This window comes from Scyliorhinus canicula, chromosome 7, assembly GCF_902713615.1.
Source record: "Scyliorhinus canicula chromosome 7, sScyCan1.1, whole genome shotgun sequence".
NCBI lineage: Eukaryota > Metazoa > Chordata > Chondrichthyes > Carcharhiniformes > Scyliorhinidae > Scyliorhinus > Scyliorhinus canicula.
The window spans coordinates 196,828,513-196,840,064 of NC_052152.1; the positions used below are offsets into that span (position 1 = coordinate 196,828,513).

Sequence of the window (11,552 nt, forward strand, 5' to 3'; positions counted from 1 at the left end):
CTTTCAACCGCCATGACAACTGTGCTCATCAACGGACACAAGACATCCTGCCTGATCGACTCCGGGAGCACAGAGAGCTTCATACACCCCAACACAGTAAGGCGCTGCTCCCTCCCTATACACCCAATTAACCAAATAATCTCCCTGGACTCCGGGTTTTACTCTGTAGAGATCAAGGGTTACTGAAATGAATGAAATGAAAATCGCTTAGTAGGCTTCAATTAAGTTACTGTAAAAAGCCCCTAGTCGCCACATTCCGTCACCTGTTTGGGGAGGCTGGTATGGGAATTGAACCGTGTTGCTGGCCTGCCTTGGTCTGCTTTAAAAGCTAGTAATTTAGCCCAGTGTGCTAAACCAGCCTGCATATCTACCCTCATAGTCCAGGGAAGAGAATTTAAGAATTTCCGACTTTACGTTCTCCCTCACCTCTGCGCTGCCACACTCCTGGGATTGGGCTTCCAATGTAACCTCCAGAGCTTAACCTTTAAATTCGGCGGCCCTATACCCCCCCTCATTGTCTGCAGCCTTGCGACCCTCAAGGTCGACCCGCCTTCCCTTTTTGCAAATCTCACCTCTGATTGCAAACCCATCGCCACCAGGAGCAGACGTTACAGTGCCCAGGACCGGACCTTCATCAGGTCGGAAGTCCAGCGGTTACTGAAGGAAGGTATTATCGAGGCTAGCAACAGCCCCTGGAGAGGTCAATTAGTGGTTGTAAAGACCGGGGAGAAGCACAGGATGGTCATCGATTATAGTCAGACCATCAACAGGTATACGCAGCTCAACGCGTACCCTCTCCCTCGCATATCTGATTTAGAACATAGAACAGTACAGCACAGAACAGGCCCTTCGGCCCTCAATGTTGTGCCGAGCCATGATCACCCTACTCAAACCCACGTATCCACCCTATACCTGTAACCCAACAACCCCCCCCCTTAACCTTACTTTTATTAGGACACTACGGGCAATTTAGAATGGCCAATCCACCTAACCCGCACATCTTTGGACTGTGGGAGGAAACCGGAGCACCCGGAGGAAACCCACGCACACAGGGGGAGGACGTGCAGACTCCACACAGACAGTGACCCAGCCAGGAATCGAACCTGGGACCCTGGAGCTGTGAAGCATTTATGCTAACCACCATGCTACCCTGCTGCCTAAGAATTTCCGACTTTACGTTCTCCCTCACCTCTGCGCTGCCACACTCCTGGGATTGGGCTTCCAATGTAACCTCCATTTGGTCAATCATATTGCACAATACAAGGTCTTTTCCACGGTGGACCTCAAATCCACCTACCATCAGCTCCCCATTCGCCCGGACAACCGCAAGCACACTGCATTCGAAGCAGATGGGCGGCTCTACCACTTCCTAAGGGTTCCCTTCGGTGTCACAAATGGGGTCTCGGTCTTCCAACGGGAGATGGACCAAATGGTTGATCGGTACGGTTTGCGGGCCATGTTTCTGTATCTTGACAACGTCACCATCTGCGGCCACGACCAGCAGGACCAAGACATGAACCTCCGCAAATTTCTCCATACCGCCAATCTCCTTAACCTGACCTATAATAAGGAGAAGTGCGTATTTAGCACCGACCGTCTAGCCATCCTCGGCTACGTAGTGCATGATGGAGTCATAGGCCCCGACCCCAAACGCATGCGTCCCCTCATGGAGTTCCCCCTCCCACACTGCTCCAAGGCCTTGCCTGGGGTTTTTTTCATATTATGCCCAGTGGGTCCCCAATTATGCGGACAAGGCCCGCCCACTAATCCAATCCACGGTTTTCCCCCTATCAGCAGAGGCTCGCCAGGCCTTCAGTCGCATAAAGGCAGACATCGCAAAGGCCACGATGCACGCAATCGATGAATGCCTTCCCTTCCAAGTTGAGAGCGACGCTTCAGATGTAGCTCTGGCGGCCACCTTCAACCAAGCGGGCAGGCCTGTGGCCTTCTTCTCACACACCCTCCATGCTTCAGAAATCCGTCATTCCTCCATTGAAAAGGAGGCCCAGGCCATAGTAGAAGCTGTGTGGCATTGGAGGCATTACCTGGCCGGCAGGAGATTCACACTCCTCACTGACCAACGGTCGGTAGATTTCATGTTCGATAATGCACAGCGGGGCAATATAAAGAACAATAAGATCTTACGGTGGAGGATCGAGCTCCCCACCTACAACCCGAGATCTTGTATTGTCCTGGGAAGCTAAATGAGCCTCCTGATGCCCTATCCCACGGCACATGTGCCAACGCACAAGTGGACCGATTCCACACCCTCCACGAGGACCTCTGCCACCCGGGGGTCACTCGATTCTTTCATTTTATCAAAGACTCGCAACCTGCCCTACCCCATCGAGGAGGTCAGGACTGTCACCAGGAACTGCCAAATCTGCGCGGAGTGCAAGCCGCTCTTCTACAGGCCAGAGAAAGCACACCTGGTAAAGGCTTCCCATCCCTTTGAACGCCTCAGTATGGACATCAAAGGGCCCCTCCCCTCCACCGACCGCAACACGTACTTCCTGAACACGTGATTGGTGAGTACTCTCGGTTCCCATTTGCCATCCCCTATCCCGACATGGCCGCGGCCACCATCATCACAGCCCTCCACAGCATCTTTACCCTGTTCGGTTTCCCCGCCTACATACACGCCTCCTTCATGGGCGATGAACTGCGTCAATTCCTGCTCAGCAAGGGCATTGCCTCGAGCAGGAAGACCAGTTATAACCCCCGGGGAAATGGGCAGGTGGAGAGGGAGAATGGAACGGTCTGGAAGACCGTCCTACTGGCCCTACGGTCCAGGAATCTCCCAGTCTCCCACTGGCAGGAGGTCCTCCCCAATTCACTCCACTCCATTCGATCACTGCTGTGTACCACAACCAACAAAATACCTCATGAACGTCTCCTTGTCTTCCCTAGGAAGTACTCCTCCGGAACCTCGCTCCCAACCTGACTGGCAGCTCCTGGACCCATTCTGCTCCGTAAACACGTGCGGGCGCACAAATCGGACCTGTTGGTCGAGAGGTTCCACCTCCTTAAGGTAACCCTCAGTACGCCCATGTGGCGTACCCCGACGGCCGGCAGGGTACGGTCTCCCTGCGGGACCTGGCGCCCTCTGGATCCCCACCCACACACCCCTCACCAACCCCACCCTCCCTCCCACCGACGCACCCCACGGCTGCCCCCTTCCCAGGTGGATCGGTCCTTCCACTGGTCCCACCAGGGGTGATGAAGCTACCGAAGAAGCCAAAGTCACGTTCCCGGAGTCACGGATGCCCGAGCCGGCGCCTACATCACCGCCGAAACTACGACGATCACAGAGGACGACCAGGGCCCCCGATCGACTAATTGTTTCATTGTGAAATGTACTTGAAAATGAATACTGCAAATAGTTGTGTGACATGTGATAAGGCAAGACACTGTACCACCGACGGGTACCACCATAATCTCCACCACTGTGTAACGCGAGACCACCACCCCCACCGGACTCTTTCTTTTAACAGGGGTAGTCGGCATTAGGGGTATTACGGTACCTAGGTTGGTGGTACCTGATGCTGTAAGATCATTGGTGTTGGAGGTACCTGATACTGTAAGATCATTGGTGAAGCCTGCCGGCTGGTTCCGCCCAGTAAGGCGGAGTATAAGAGTCTGTGTCTCCCTAGCTGCTGCATTCTGTACCTGCGCTTCTGGGGGAAACATCCAGTCCAATAAAGCCTTCAATTGTACTCCAATCTCGCTTTCAGAGTTGTTGATCGTGCATCACAGAGTTAACATTTTGAGTCCAATACTTCTCTCCTTTGGAACTCAAGGCATAACATGGGGAAAAGGCAGTGAACTAGGACTACCTGAGTTACCATTGCAGGGAACTGTTACCAATATATAATAATCTTTATTAATGTCACAAGAAGGCTCACATTAACACTGCAATGAAGTTACTGTGAAAATCCCTTAGTTGCCACACTCCGGCAACTGTTCAGGTACACAGAGGGAGAATTCAGAATGTCCATTTCACCTAACCTTGTGGGGGGAAACCGGAGCACCCAGAAGAAATCCACACAGACACAGGGAGAATGTGCAGACTCCGCACGGACAGTGACCCAAGCTGTGAATCAAACCTGCCTCCCTGGCGCTGGCAGCGCCGGCCCTAGGGTTGCTGGCGCCCCGGGCAAGCTGAACTTCGGCGCCCTTGGGGGGGGCGGGGCCGGGGGGGGCGGGGGCCGGGGGGGGCGTGGACCCGAGGGGGGGGGGGCCCGAGGGGGGGGGGGGGGACCCGAGGGGGGGGGGGACGACCCGAGGGGGGGGGGACCCGAGGGGGAGACCCGGGGGGGAGACCCGGGGGGGGGGAAACCCGGGGGGACCCGAGGGGGACCCGAGGGGGGGGGGGGACCCGGGGGGGGGGGGGGGGACCCGAGGGGGGGGGGGACCCGAGGGGGGGGGGGGGGCGGGAAACCTCCTCCTGCCTGCTCCAACCCACATTGTTGAATTCTCCACAATGGAAATGAATACAACACTCGGCACCAAGTTTACAGATTGGAGCCTCATATTCAACTGGGTCAGAAACCCGCAGCTTTTCAATGCTGAGCTGGTACAATTAACATTTAGTCATATTCCCGCCGAAATCCAGCCCTTTCCAGAGCCAGTCAGCCCGTCTGCTCCCACTTCAATCCCAGTTTCTGCTCCATCCCCACACACCTCCCCTCCCAGACGGTTGGTCAATTTCCTAACACCTTACTCCAGCTGAACGAGACAAACTCATGTGTTGGGCTTTGAGTTGTGAGGCGGGCTTTCTCCGCCCGGGTTCCTGTCTCACACACTCTTCCCCCTGAATCTGTGAAAAGGAAACGAGCAGAAACTGAGAGAGCAGCCGGACATATCCCCAGTTGCAATGGGGCCCGGACATCCCTGTGTTTTATTACAGAGTGAGGGAGATGCTGGGTACAGCGCATGTCAGTGAGAAACCGGCAACCTTCCATTTCATATCAATCATTTCTATCTGAAATCTGCTCCCAGCGCCGGCACAGGGGCGGGGCCGAGGGGGGGGCGGGGCGGGCGGGGGACCCGAGGCGGGGCGGACCCGCGGGGGGGGGGGGGGGGGGGGGGGGGGGGGGGGGGGCGGGGGGAGCGGACCGAGGGGGCGGAGGCGGACAGCGGGGGAGGGAGGCCACCGCGCATGCGCTGGTTGGCACCGGCCCAACTGCGCATGCGCGGGACCCGAGTCTCTGGCGCCCCCTAGCACATGGCGCCCCGGGCGACTGCCCGAGTTGCCGATGCCTTGAGCCGGCCCTGGGCGCTGGCAAGCAACAGTGCTAACCAGCTTTGACAAAGAGTCATCGGACTCGAAACGTTAGCTCTTTTCTCTCCCTACAGATGCTGCCAGACCTGCTGAGATTTTCCAGCATTTTCTCTTTGGTTTCAGATTGCAGCATCCGCAGTAATTTGCTTTATATAGTGCTAACCACCGTGCTCCTGTGCTCAGACACCTTTCCCATCTGCATTCATTCTATGGTGTTGAGTTTCTAGTATTTGTCCACAGTACAGACACTAGGACCCTGCAGTTCCCGGGTTGTTGTCACTTCCCCAGCCACAGGTAACTGCAGTAACGCTGCAACCTCCGCAGTGATTGGCACAATCCCAGGGTTTGGAGATTCTTTGCTGGGGCAATCATCAGAGCCTCGTTAGCGCAGTAGGCAGCGCGTCAGTCTCATAATCTGAAGGTCGTGAGTTCGAGCCTCACACGGGGCACACGTTTTATGAGTTGCAGAATCAGCTGAGAAAGGTACACGATAGGGTCTGACCGAAGTGGGGTCATCTCCCAATCCCTGTGCCCAAGTGGTGAATCTCCTCTTTGATGGCTCAAACTCCCCAGTCTGCTAATCTCCCCTTCCGTTTTACAATTTATTATTTTATTGATTTTTCAAAGTTGAGGAACGTGGTAACATTCACCGATGGCACCAAGGCCATGTGTCATTTCCTGTCATTCCATATTCCATTGCATTTAAAGTTGGCCTGGGACGGAGAACATCGTCAATAAAATGAATGAGTCTCGTGCAAAGGTAGAAAACGCCGAGGCAATAGTGCGATGTGTGATTGCCCTGGGACTGCCCCATCAACATGAACTGACAATTGCCCCTCTTTACCTCCCTGGCCCCTCTCCATTGCCCAATCTCACACCCTGAGTCATCAACTCCAATACCCCCCTTCCTGGCCCCCTCCTCAGTGGCCATCCACCCCTTCCAGACCCCTCCCCATTTCTCCACTTCCTGACTCACCATCTTCATTAGCCACCTCCTGACCCCCTTCTCCAATACCCCCCTCCTGGCCCCCTCTCCAATACCCCCCGACACCCTCTCCAATACCCCCCTCCTGGCCCCCTCTCCAATACCGCCCGACCCCCTCTCCAATACCCCCCTCCTGGCCCCCTCTCCAATACCCCCCCGGCGACCCCCTCTCCAATACGCCCCTGACCCCCTCTCCAACACCCCCCTGACCACCTCTCTAATACTCCCCCCCCGACCCCCTCTCCAATACCCCCCTCCTGGCCCCCTCTCCAATACCCCTGACCCCCTCTCCAATACCCCCCTCCTGGCCCCCTCTCCAATACCCCCCCCCCCGGCGACCCCCTCTCCAACACCCCCCTCCTGACCCCCCTCTCCAATACCCCCCTCCTGGCCCCCTCTCCAATACCCCCCGACACCCTCTCCAATACCCCCCTCCTGGCCCCCTCTCCAATACCGCCCGACCCCCTCTCCAATACCCCCCTCCTGGCCCCCTCTCCAATACCCCCCCCGGCGACTCCCTCTCCAATCCCCCCCTCCTGGCCCCCTCTCCAATACACCCCCCGGCGACCCCCTCTCCAATACGCCCCTGACCCCCTCTCCAACACCCCCCTGACCACCTCTCTAATACTCCCCCCGACCCCCTCTCCAATACCCCCCTCCTGGCCCCCTCTCCAATACCCCTGACCCCCTCTCCAATACCCCCCTCCTGCCCCCTCTCCAATACCCCCGCCCCTGACCCCCTCTCCAACACCAAGCTGCCCCCCTCTCCAACACCACCCTGTCCCCCTCTCCAACATCCCCCTGACCGCCTCTCCAACACCCCCCCTGTCCCCCTCTCCAACATCCCCCTGACCCCCTCTCCAACACCCCCCCTGACCCCCTCTCCAACACCCCCCCCCACCCCCTCTCCAACACCCCCCCGACCCCCTCTCCAATACCCCCCTCCTGGCCCCCTCTCTAATACCTCCTGACCCACCCCTCCAATACCCCACGGCCCCCTCTCCAATACCCCCCTGACCCCCTCTCCAATACCCCCTGACCCCCTCTCCAATAACCCCCTGACCCCCCTCTCCAATACCCCCCGACCCCCTCTCCAGTACCCCCCCCCCCCCGACCCCCTCTCCAATACCCCCCGACCCCATCTCCAATACCCCTCGAATCCCCCTCTCCAATACCCCCCACCCCTCTCCAATACCCCCCTGACCCCCTCTCCAATACCCCCCAAACCCCCCTCTCCAATACCCCCTGGCCCCCTCTCCAATATCCCCCGACCCCGCTCCAATACCCCCTCGACCCCCTCTCCAATACCCCCTGACCCCCTCTCCAATACCCCCCTGACCCTCTCTCCAATACCCCCCGACCCCCTCTCCAATACCCCCTCGACCCCCCTCTCCAATACCCCCTGACCCCCTCTCCAATACCCCCCTGACCCTCTCTCCAATACCCCCCGACCCCCTCTCCAATACCCCCTCGACCCCCCTCTCCAATACCCCCTGACCCCTCTCCAATACCCCCCCCGACCCCTCTCCAATACCCCCCAAACCCCCCCTTTCCATACCCCCCCCCGACCCCTCTCCAATACCCCCTGACCCCCTCTCCAATATCCCCCGAACCCCGCTCTCCAATACCCCCCCCCACCCCTCTCCAATACCCCCGACCTCCTCTCCAATATCACCCTGACCCCCCTCTCCAATACCCCCTGGCCCCCTCTCCAATATCCCCCGACCCCGCTCCAATACCCCCTCGACCCCCTCTCCAATACCCCCTGACCCCCTCTCCAATACCCCCCTGACCCTCTCTCCAATACCCCCGACCCCCTCTCCAATACCCCTGACCCCCTCTCCAATACCCCTGACCCCCTCTCCAATACCCCCCGACCCTCTCTCCAATACCCCCCCACCCCCTCTCCAATACCCCCCAAACCCCCCCTCTCCATACCTCCCAAACCCCCCTCTCCATACCCCCCCCGACCCCTCTCCAATACCCCCTTCCTGGCCCCCTCTCCAATCCCCCCGACCCCCCTCCAATACCCCCCTGGCCCCCTCTCCAATATCCCCTCGACCCCCTCTCCAATCCCCCCGACCCCCTCCAATACCCCCCTGGCCCCCTCTCCAATACCCCCTCGACCCCCTCTCCAATACCCCCTCGACCCCCTCTCCAATACCCCCCTGACCCTCTCTCCAATACCCCCCGACCCCTCTCCAATACCCCCCAAACCCCCCCTCTCCATACCCCCCTCCTGGCCCCCTCTCCAATCCCCCCCGACCCCCTCCAATATCCCCCTGGCCCCCTCTCCAATACCCCCCCAAACCCCCCCTCTCCATACCCTCCGACCCCTCTCCAATACCCCCCTGGCCCCCTCTCCAATACCCCCCCAAACCCCCCTCTCCAATACCCCCCGACCCCCTCCAATACCCCCCTGACCGCCTCTCCAATACCCCCTCCTGGCCCCCTTCCCAATACCCCCTGGCCCCCCTCTCCAATACCCCCCTCCTGACCCCCTCTCCAATACCTCCGGACCCCCTCTCTGGTACCCCCTCCTCAATGACCATTCTCCCCCTTCCAGCCCCCTCCCCATTTTCCCCACTCCCTGACTGACCATCTTCATTAGCCCCCATCCCGACCCCATCTCCGATACCCCCATCCTGACCCCCTCCTCAATAACCATTCGAATCCCCCTCTCCAATACCCCCCACCCCTCTCCAATACCCCCCTGACCCCCTCTCCAATACCCCCAAACCCCCTCTCCAATACCCCCTGGCCCCCTCTCCAATATCCCCCGACCCCGCTCCAATACCCCCTCGACCCCCTCTCCAATACCCCCTGACCCCCTCTCCAATACCCCCCTGACCCTCTCTCCAATACCCCCCGACCCCCTCTCCAATACCCCCTCGACCCCCCTCTCCAATACCCCCTGACCCCCTCTCCAATACCCCCCTGACCCTCTCTCCAATATCCCCCGACCCCCTCTCCAATACCCCCTCGACCCCCCTCTCCAATACCCCCTGACCCCTCTCCAATACCCCCCCCGACCCCTCTCCAATACCCCCCAAACCCCCCCTTTCCATACCCCCCCCCCGACCCCTCTCCAATACCCCCTGACCCCCTCTCCAATATCCCCCGAACCCCGCTCTCCAATACCCCCCCCCCACCCCTCTCCAATACCCCCGACCTCCTCTCCAATATCACCCTGACCCCCCTCTCCAATACCCCCTGGCCCCCTCTCCAATATCCCCCGACCCCGCTCCAATACCCCCTCGACCCCCTCTCCAATACCCCCTGACCCCCTCTCCAATACCCCCCTGACCCTCTCTCCAATACCCCCGACCCCCTCTCCAATACCCCTGACCCCCTCTCCAATACCCCTGACCCCCTCTCCAATATCCCCCGACCCTCTCTCCAATACCCCCCCACCCCCTCTCCAATACCCCCCAAACCCCCCCTCTCCATACCTCCCAAACCCCCCTCTCCATACCCCCCCGACCCCTCTCCAATACCCCCTTCCTGGCCCCCTCTCCAATCCCCCCGACCCCCTCCAATACCCCCCTGGCCCCCTCTCCAATATCCCCTCGACCCCCTCTCCAATCCCCCCGACCCCCTCCAATACCCCCCTGGCCCCCTCTCCAATACCCCCTCGACACCCTCTCCAATACCCCCTCGACCCCCCTCTCCAATACCCCCCTGACCCTCTCTCCAATACCCCCCGACCCCTCTCCAATACCCCCCAAACCCCCCCTCTCCATACCCCCCTCCTGGCCCCCTCTCCAATCCCCCCCGACCCCCTCCAATATACCCCTGGCCCCCTCTCCAATACCCCCCCAAACCCCCCCTCTCCATACCCTCCGACCCCTCTCCAATACCCCCCTGGCCCCCTCTCCAATACCCCCCCCAAACCCCCCCTCTCCAATACCCCCCGACCCCCTCCAATACCCCCCTGACCGCCTCTCCAATACCCCCTCCTGGCCCCCTTCCCAATACCCCCTGGCCCCCCTCTCCAATACCCCCCTCCTGACCCCCTCTCCAATACCTCCGGACCCCCTCTCCGGTACCCCCTCCTCAATGACCATTCTCCCCCTTCCAGCCCCCTCCCCATTTTCCCCACTCCCTGACTGACCATCTTCATTAGCCCCCATCCCGACCCCATCTCCGATACCCCCATCCTGACCCCCTCCTCAATAACCATTCTTCACCCAGACCCCCATTTCCCCACTCGCTGACTCCCAATCCCCTGTACCCCCTCCTGACCCCCTCCTCAATGCCCCCCCCCCCCCAGGCCCCCATTTCCCCACTCGCTGACTCCCAATCCCCTGTACCCCCTCCTGACGCCCTCCTCAATGACCACTCTCCATTGACCCGCTTCTCCATTGCCCATTCCCTCCGCTTTTTGCTCCCTCCCTGAAGCCCCCCCAATCACCTAATAACCCCTTTCCCTGGACCATCTCCATTGCCCCTCTCACTGCCCTGCATTGTCGCCAGCCACCACCTCTCTTTCAATTGCCCCCCTTCAAAGGTCTTCACCGCGTTCCAACATCTGCCTCCTGCAGGCAGGCTCCCCGGGGTGTCCCCCCCCCCCCCCCCCCCCCTTCCCTTCCCTGCCCAGAATCGTCCCTCTCCCCGGCTGCTGGGTACCCAGTGCACCGCTCCCAGGTTACAGAGAGCCCCGCGAAGCTGCACTGAGTCTGTGCTGAAATCTGGCTCCAGTTAGTCTTTTACATTGACTATCGCAGAGCCTGAAGCCGCTTTGCTGTCGTTCTGCTCAGAGCCTCGTTAGCGCAGTAGGCAGCGCGTCAGTCTCATAATCTGAAGGTCGTGAGTTCGAGCCTCACACGGGGCACATGCTTTTGTTTCTAAAGATCAGCCTTAATTATTTTGCCTGGCTGTTTGTTACCTAAAACGTGGGAAGCAGACCAGATGCAAGGAGTAAGCCCTGCATTGCTAATGTTTAAACAAACACTGAATCATGAGCTGAATCCTTTCAAGAGCCAACATCACCTGAATCGAAAACAGAAAGTGCTGGAAATATTCAGCAGGTCTGGCCACATTTGAACGTTTTGAGGCCAACATTTTAAAAAATAAATTTAGAGTGCCCAATTCATTTTTTCCAATTAAGGGGCAATTTAGCGTGGCCAATCCATCTACCCTGCACATCTTTGGGATGTAGGGGTGAAACCCACGCAAATCATAGAACAGTGCTGAAGGAGGCCATTCGGCCCATCGAGTCTGCACCGGCTCTTGGAAAGAGCACCCTACCCAAGCCCACACCTCCACCCTATCCCCATAACG

At 59.0% G+C, this 11,552-nt stretch overlaps 2 non-coding genes across 2 annotated transcripts; both read left to right on the forward strand.

The window, feature by feature from the left end:
* The first annotated feature begins 5,660 nt into the window (after positions 1–5,660).
* Positions 5,661–5,733, forward strand: trnam-cau. The gene has a single exon. It is a non-coding gene; the product is annotated as a tRNA-Met (tRNA).
* Positions 5,734–11,030: 5,297 nt separating this feature from the next.
* On the forward strand, positions 11,031–11,103 carry trnam-cau. Its single transcript has one exon. It is a non-coding gene; the product is annotated as a tRNA-Met (tRNA).
* Positions 11,104–11,552: the final 449 nt, after the last annotated feature.